This window comes from Vombatus ursinus, unplaced genomic scaffold (genome assembly GCF_900497805.2).
Source record: "Vombatus ursinus unplaced genomic scaffold, bare-nosed wombat genome assembly UNPS02010639.1, whole genome shotgun sequence".
Classification (NCBI taxonomy): domain Eukaryota; kingdom Metazoa; phylum Chordata; class Mammalia; order Diprotodontia; family Vombatidae; genus Vombatus; species Vombatus ursinus.
Window position 1 is genome coordinate 4,893,923 of NW_020950417.1, and position 8,240 is coordinate 4,902,162.

Below are 8,240 nucleotides of genomic sequence, written 5' to 3' on the forward strand. Positions count from 1 at the left end.
AGCTGCGCCCCTGCTCAGGCTTACCCACAGAAGAAGCTACAGAGGAGTCTTTTCTTTGTCGGTAATTATGAAGACTTTAAAGACTAATTCTCTATTGGGCACCTATCCAGAAAAGGTGGTAGAAAGTGACAGGTTGACGTCGGCTCCACATGAACCTTGGCACTTGGTGAGTTTGGCTTTGTTTTTCTTCAGGGCTCCTTCTATGGCCTTTATTTTCTTTAGAGGAAAAAAACATTGGGCAGAACAATGGGTCTGATTCACAACCCTATGTAACTGTTAAAATTAACCATAGCATCCATCGGGAAATACATAAGCTAAACTGAACTTCATTGTATCCTGCTGTCTTAGCAGTTTCTTGAACTCCCCATTGAAATTTCTACTTGAGTCCAACTGGCCTGATTGTTGTCTTTCAAGATGTTATGAAATATTGATATAAAGTCTTTCTGTTTGGCATTTAAAATTCTTCATAACCTGACCATTTTCTACCTTTCCTTGGAAGCAAGGTGACACAGTGGCTACAACACTGGGTCTCGAGCCAGGAAGACCTAGTTCAAATCTAGCCTCAGCTACTTAGGCACTTAACCAGTTTCCCTCAGTTTCCTCATCTGGAAAATGGGGATAATAATAACACCTAGCTCATAGGGTTGTTATGAGGATCATATAAGTATAAAGTGCTTAGCACAGTGCCTGGCACATGTTAGCTGTTATTGTTATCACTATAGCTATTAATGTGATGTATAAATATGTATATAAATGTTAGCTGTTATTATTATTATTGTAGCTAGTATTTCTATTTTTCTTACATTTTCTTCTCCTTCATACACTCTACGATCCAATCTTTCTTAGCCACTTGTTCCTTGCCCATAATACCCCATCTTCTTTGCCTTTGCACTGGCTCTCCATGATTGGAAACCTCTTCCCAGTGAAAGAAAGCTTTCCAAACTGCCCCCCTCCCCCAGCCACTGAAGTCAGTCCCTCTAAGGTTATATTCTACTTACTATCTATAGATAGACAGACAGACAGATAGATACATAGATGTATATGCATGTATATGTATATATATATATGTATATTTATCTGTCTTTTAAGTATCTATTTTTGTACATAGTGTCTTACCCATTAAAATGTAAGCTCCTTCAAAGAAGGGTCTGATTTTCTTTCTTTGGATCCCCAATGCTTAGTACAGTGCCTGGCCCATAACGAATGATGAATAAATGTGTGGTGATGATTTATGGATTGATTACATCTTAGACTCAGGGTCAGAGCTATTACTAATTAAGAGACCATTTCTCTTCTCAAGGAAGCCAAATTAGTAAGATAAGATACGAACTTTTTTTGGGGGGGAAGGGAGGGTAGGAGGGATCTCTTCCCTTCGAGGAGATCTAGTAGGTGAGTAGGTGAGATAAGATACATTTGACAGTTGGAATTGGACTTGTAACTTCATTGGTTTAGGGAATTTGGTTTGAATTAAATTTTATAAAGTAACTCATATTTTACAGCTGATGTGAATGATAGTAATATTTGCACTATCTGCCTCACAGGGTTGATCTGAGGAAAGTGTTTTCTCGGCCATAAAGTGATGTATCAATATGAGTTAGGGTTATAGTATATTTGCGTCATGATCATTAGGTTTGTTTCCCAAGCTAGACTGTTCATTGAGACAGAGAGAGATAGGGACAGAGACAGAGACAGAGAGAGATATAAAAGGGTTGGATAAGCTGATCTCTCAAATTCTTCTGAGTTTTGAAATTCTATAAGTCTATGTGTCTCTGAAAAGTTCCAAATAATTTATTAATGTTGTACAATGAGTCTTCATGTCATTCCTATCCAGAAAAAGGCCAAAATGTTCATCCTGTTTGTTGAATTGGAGATGGGGTTAGAAATAGTTTTTCTCTCTTCTGTAACCTTAGGTTAAGTCATTGTCTCTTTGTCAAATCCCATTCTGTACTCAATAAAATTCAGTGGTTCCCTATTACCTTCAGGATCAAATATGAAGTATTCTGTTATCTTTGTGTACAAAAGATGGTAAATTACTGTTATATGCCATAAATTGGGTACTGAGAGATGAAGCTTACCTTCTTAGATAGATTTATCTGGTGTATAACTATAGTTCCACTGTTATTTATTATTTTTAGGTTTAAAGTATTGTGCAAGCACCAAGAGAATTTCTAGCCAGGGTAGCATTGTTATTTGTTTGTTTGTTTGTTTCTGCAATTGGGGTAAGTGACTTGCCCAGAGTCACACGGCTAGTAAGTGTTATGTGTCTGAGGCCAGATTTGAACTCAGGTCCTTCTGACTCCAGGACCAGTACTCTATCCACTGCACCACCTAGCTGCCCCCTAGCATTGTTTTATTAGTAACACTTTAAAAATCAAAATATGGACAGGTACTCTTAAGAGACTGACTTAATACTGGCTTATGGTTAAGTATCTTAGTGATGAAGATAACTGAAAGTCATGGAAAGTCCTGCTTTCACTTAAATAATGACACATGATGGAGATTAATTTGTGCTTCATTAACTAATAGAATTCATGGCATACCTTAAGCAAGGTGCTTGGTAGTTCTGGGAACTTCTGAATTCCCAAGGATTTATGAAAAATCACATTCTATGAACCTAAATTCATAAAAGATAACGATCAGAACATTTAATATCTTGATGGATCTATGATGTCATGAGTGTAAGTACTCCTTCCACGAATGAAAATAAGTAACATTTATATGGTGCTTTATGATATATACACTCTCACATTTTCACTTCATTCCAATACAGTGACTTAGATACCATGCATTCTGTTATTTTCATTTTACAGATGATAAAACTGAGGCTTAGAGTGATTAAATGACAGGACAAGACTCCAACCTAGGCTTTTACATTATAAATCCAACCTTCTTCCTGCCATACCATGCTGTCTCTTTTCAAAGTCATGATAGAATGATTTTCAAGTTTCCTAAAGGTTATGATTAGTGAATTCAGACCAGCTTTCTTCAAATCCATTAAGAAGAAAAGACAAAATTAGTTTAAGTACCAGCACTAGGGATTTAGTATTTATCGAGTATAAACTACATCCTAGGTACCATGTTAGAGCTTATAGTCACTTTTTTTTTAAAGACAAGGTACTGTCCTTGAGGTACTTACAATCTGAAGCTAAGAGAACAGAAAGATAAATGTAAAAAAGCAAGAACATAAGTAAAGGGACATATAAGCAAATTGTATAATGTTAACTAGAAATGCTAAGGTTTTCCTGGAGTGACTGAAGTGACAAGAGTCAAAAAGATGTTTTTCTGAAAAAGTTTCATTCAATTCAATTAAGTTCATTTTCAAGTCATTTTAATTGAACAAGAATTTATTTGTATTTGTTTTCTATAATAGGTGAAATTTGTTCAGCACTTCAAAATGTTGCAAAGTATTTTCCCGCAACAAAATAGTGAGGTTGGAATTCCTTTTAAAAAATGGTATCCAATGACCTAAGACAATTTCAAAAGACTCATGATGAAAAAATGCTATCCACCTCCAGAAAAAGAATTGATGGAGTCTGAGTGCAGATAGGAGCATATTTCTTTTTAACTTCCTTTATTTTTCTTGGTTTTTTTTTTGAGGAGTCTGCGTTTTCTTTCACAACATGACTAAAATGGAAATGTTTCATATGACTGCACGTGTATAACCTATATCAAATTGTTTGCCTTCTCAATAAGAGGAAAGGGGTGGAAGGGTGGGAGAGAATTTGGAACTCAATTTTTAAAAAATTAATACTAAAAATTGTTTTACATGTAATTAGAAAATAAAATATTAAAAAATTATTGATATGTTTTGGTTTGAGATTGCTATGACTTGCCCATGAAAGCAAAAGCCCATCTTTTCAACACTAACATTTTACCTGCATTTCTGTATGACAGTGGGACATGGTACATCACTACTTCTGATAAATTATAAATAAATAACACAGAGAGAACAATGGAGAGGCATAAGGTGAGTCTGGGAAGTCTACAACAAATTGTATAACCAGTGAGGAACTCTGAAGAAGACTAGAAGTAAAAAACATCATCTGTGAATTATAAGATAAGAAGAGAAGATGAGTTGATCCTGTAATGAGATGGAAGGATGGTATTCCACTGTTATCCTCTTAACGTTGTGAGAGAGTAAAGGAGGCCTTCAACAGTGGGTTTTGTCAAATTATCAGTAGGAGTCACATAGTATAAGCAAGTATTATGAATAAATAAAAGAAAGAAGCATTTATTAATTGCTTACTATGTACAAAGCACGGTACTTAAGCAATGGGGATTCACATTTAAAAAAAATAAGGCTATCTGTTCTCAAGGAGCTCACACTGTACATATGGAAGAGTGTATATATGAAAGGTTTCAGTTACAAGTCAGAGGGAAAAGGTTCCATGATCCCTAGGTGACTGCATTAAAGCCAATGCTAATGTCTCTCCTTTAATGTTATTGAAGGAAGTGCTGATTTACTGAGTTCATTTCTCTAGTCTATTCTATTGATAGAATATCAATTTTTTTAATCTATTTTTTGTCTATTACCAAATAGTTTTGATGACTGCTGCTGGCTTTATATCTTAGATACCAAATCCTTATATAAAGATTTTTTTTCCCTTTCTCTACTTTTCTTCTTGTCTTAGATGCATTAATTTTGTTTGTGCAGAAGCTTTTCAATTTCATGTAATTAAAATGACCTATTTTTATCTTTTGTAATTATTTCTATCCCTTGTTTAAGATAATACTTCACCTACCCTTACCTATGAAAGATATATGATCTGATTTTCTTCATTTTTATGGTATGCTCTTCAAGATTAAGATCACATATTTAATTTGAATTTATTTTGGAATACGGTATAAGATATTAATCTAAGTCTAATTTGCCTAGAATGCTTTCCAGTTTTTTTTTAGTAGTTTTTATCAAGTAAAGAGTTCTTTCCTCTGTAATTTGTGTTTTCAGGTGAATTGAATACTAATTTATTGAATTCCCTTCTCTAGTCTGTTCTATTGATAGAACATCAAAAATTTAATCTATACCAATTTATCCAATATCAAATGGTTTTGATGACTGTTGCTTTATAATATAGTTTGAGGTCTGGAAATGCCATTCCCCCTGCATCTCAACTTTTTTTTCATTATTTCACTTAATATTATTGATCTTTTATTTCTCCAAATGATTTTCGTACAGTTTTATTGAGTTCTGTAAAGTTTCCTTTAGATAGTTTGTTTAGTCTAACATTAAAACTATAAATTAACTTTGGTAATATTGTCTTTTCTATTGTATTGGCTCAGCTCAGTCATGATCACTCCATATTCCTCCAGCCATTTGTTATTCTTTATTTCTTTAAGGAACACTTTATAATTGAACCTATAGAAGTATTTTGCATGCTTGGTAGACTGATCCCAAGGTATTTTATGCATTTTGTAATTGCTTGTAATAGGAATTTTTTTTCCAGTGTAACCTCTTAGATTTTGTTACTATTATAAATGCTGTTGATATTCTGGGGTTTATTTTGTAGCCTGCAACTTTGCTGAAACTATGTATTGTCTCATTTCATATCTTTGGTGACTCTCTAGGATTTTCTAAGTTAAATCTTCATGTCACCAGCAAATAGAAATTGTTTTACCTACATACACTGACAAAGTAATATATATTGTATACAAAGTAAGCGCAAAATAATTTTGACTGAGTCAAAATTAACAACGGAAAAAGGCCAGAAAAATCTCCATAAATTAGATGACATTTGAGCTTAGCCTTCAAGAGAGCTAGGGATTCCAAGAAGCAGAGGTAAACAGAGAGAGCATTCTGGGCACGTGGAACAGCCTATACAAAGGCATGGAGGTGAGAGATGGAATGCCACGTACAGAAAACAGTAAGTAGCTCATTTCCCCTGATCTAAAGGGTGTGTGCAGGAGAAATGTGAAATCAATCTAAAAAATTTATTAGAGCTAGGTTGTACAGGGCTTTAAATGTCAGAGGAGTTTTATTTTACCTTAGAAACAAAAGAGAGCTACTGAAGTTTCTAGAGCTCTTGAGTAGGGAAATTACATAGTCAGAGTCCTTTAGGAAAATCGTTCTTAAATTTAGTAATATCAGTTTGGCAGGGTGAAGGAAGGGTTAAAGAGGGGATACATATGTATCAGTTAACTTTCTTTTCATAATTTTCTTGTATTCCTTTTATTTTTTTCCTAATTTTTGTGATGGAACACTACTGTGCTAAAAGGAATGATGAACTAAATGATCTTAGAAAGGTATGAAAAGACTTGGTGAATACATATTGTATACATATTGTATGGTGAAGAGCAAAGTGAGCAGAACCAAGAGAACATTATATACGGCAATCGCAGTATTGTTTTAAGAACGACTTTGAGTGACTAAGTCATTTTGACGATTACAAATAGACAAATTAAAAATACAGGACATATGAACAAAGATTCTATCTATCCAGAGAAAGAACTGATAAACAGAACTATGTATAGAATAATTTTACACACACACACACACACACACGCACCCCCATACCTATTTGTGTCTAATGGTAGTCATCTCTAGGGCAGGGCAAGGGAGAAGGAAGAAAAAAAAAGAAATTTACAGAATAACTTTATTACACATATATATGCTTATGTCATATATTATATTTATACGCTTACATATTTAAAAGGAATAGCAAGCTGTATGAGAGTTGCAGTTTCATGTGCAATCATCTCTTTATACTATGTTATAGAAATGCTTTTATTCCATAAATGAAAAATGAAATAAATTTTTAAAAATGTTTAAAAAGGAGGTATGTGATGTTGCAGAGAAGAGGGTGAGGAGGAAGAAGAGCAGGACGAAAACAAGTTATTGGTCATTTTTGTATAGAGTAGACTGTTGGTTATGAAAGTCAAATGTTAGAGGTCAAGGTAGAAACTGTTGATCAGGAAACTGAGACTTTAACTATAGAGGAGAATGAACTGACGTATGTGTGTGTGTGTGTGTGTGTGTGTGTGTGTGTGTGTAAAACATTAGAATAAATTTGCTCAAGAGATGGTGGAAATTCCCTTCTTGAGGTATCTTTAAAAGTGGGCGAAATTGTCATCTGCCATATAGGAAAGGTTCTGGAAAGGTTCCAGAAAATAGGGGAGTAGATTAGGCAAGTTTTTAAAGTCCCATCTATCTTAGGAAGCTATGAAAAAAGTGAAGATAACAATGCATAATTGAAGCATCCAATCTGGGAATACATCTTGCTTCATATTATGAAATGATTTAAGTATGACAACAGTGTGCTTTAGGGTTATTAGAGCAGGACTACTTCCTTCATTCTCCTATTTTTAAGATTCAGGTAGCTTAGAACCCTCCTACACATAGAATTGAAATAGCTGGACATAGCCCAATAACCAAAGGTAACAAGAGTGATGAAATGGATAACAGAGATGGAGGCCCTCAACAATCATTCATTACATGTAGTTAAATGGAAGGACTTTACTGACTAGGGTATCTTGGAGCATTAAGTACTCCGTGGGACAATCACTTCCTCTATTATTTCTAGGGAATGGGGCTACAGTAATTGTTAAGTCATTATAGAAAATTTCAAAGGCAAAGAAGAATAATTGAGACAAATATCCCGTACTTTTATCTCAAACACCTGTTTCAAACCTTTTCTTATTCCAGGCTTATCCTTAATGCTAGTGGTACCAGAGCAGTCAATTTAATTAATCACAGCCTTGAAGGCATTTCCCAAACCTCTACTCCTAAAAGAAAGCTTAAATGGAAAAATGATTTTAAAACCCTTAAAGTCTCCGGGCAAAAAGGAGGGTTTGTTTTGGAGCTTGGGGGGCGGGGGAGGGGTATTGTGAGCTAAATTTCTTTCCTGAACTTTTTCACTGTCTGAGTCCCAGAGGAGGACATTGTCTTAAGAAAAGTTAGTTCCTTCCACACATTTGCTGAAAAAGTTACTTGCAAATTTTTTTTTCTGAATCAGTCATCACAGCCTGGAAAGTTAGGTAAAACTCTTTCACACATTCCTTGAAATTCTCATGAAGTTTTGTTTCAATGTATACGACCCAAATTCTGCCCAAAGCTTTGTTACATTAAGAATCTATGATTTTCTCAGTGAGCTAACTATATAGGCCCCGATGATAATTGGTCTATAACTTAGTTGTGCTTTGGAGTTGCCTGAGGTTTAGTTGTAGTGGGTTCAGACCTACCCGTGGTCACAAAGCTTGTGTGTGTGTGTGTGTGTGTGTGTGTGTGTGTGTGTGTGTGTGTGTGT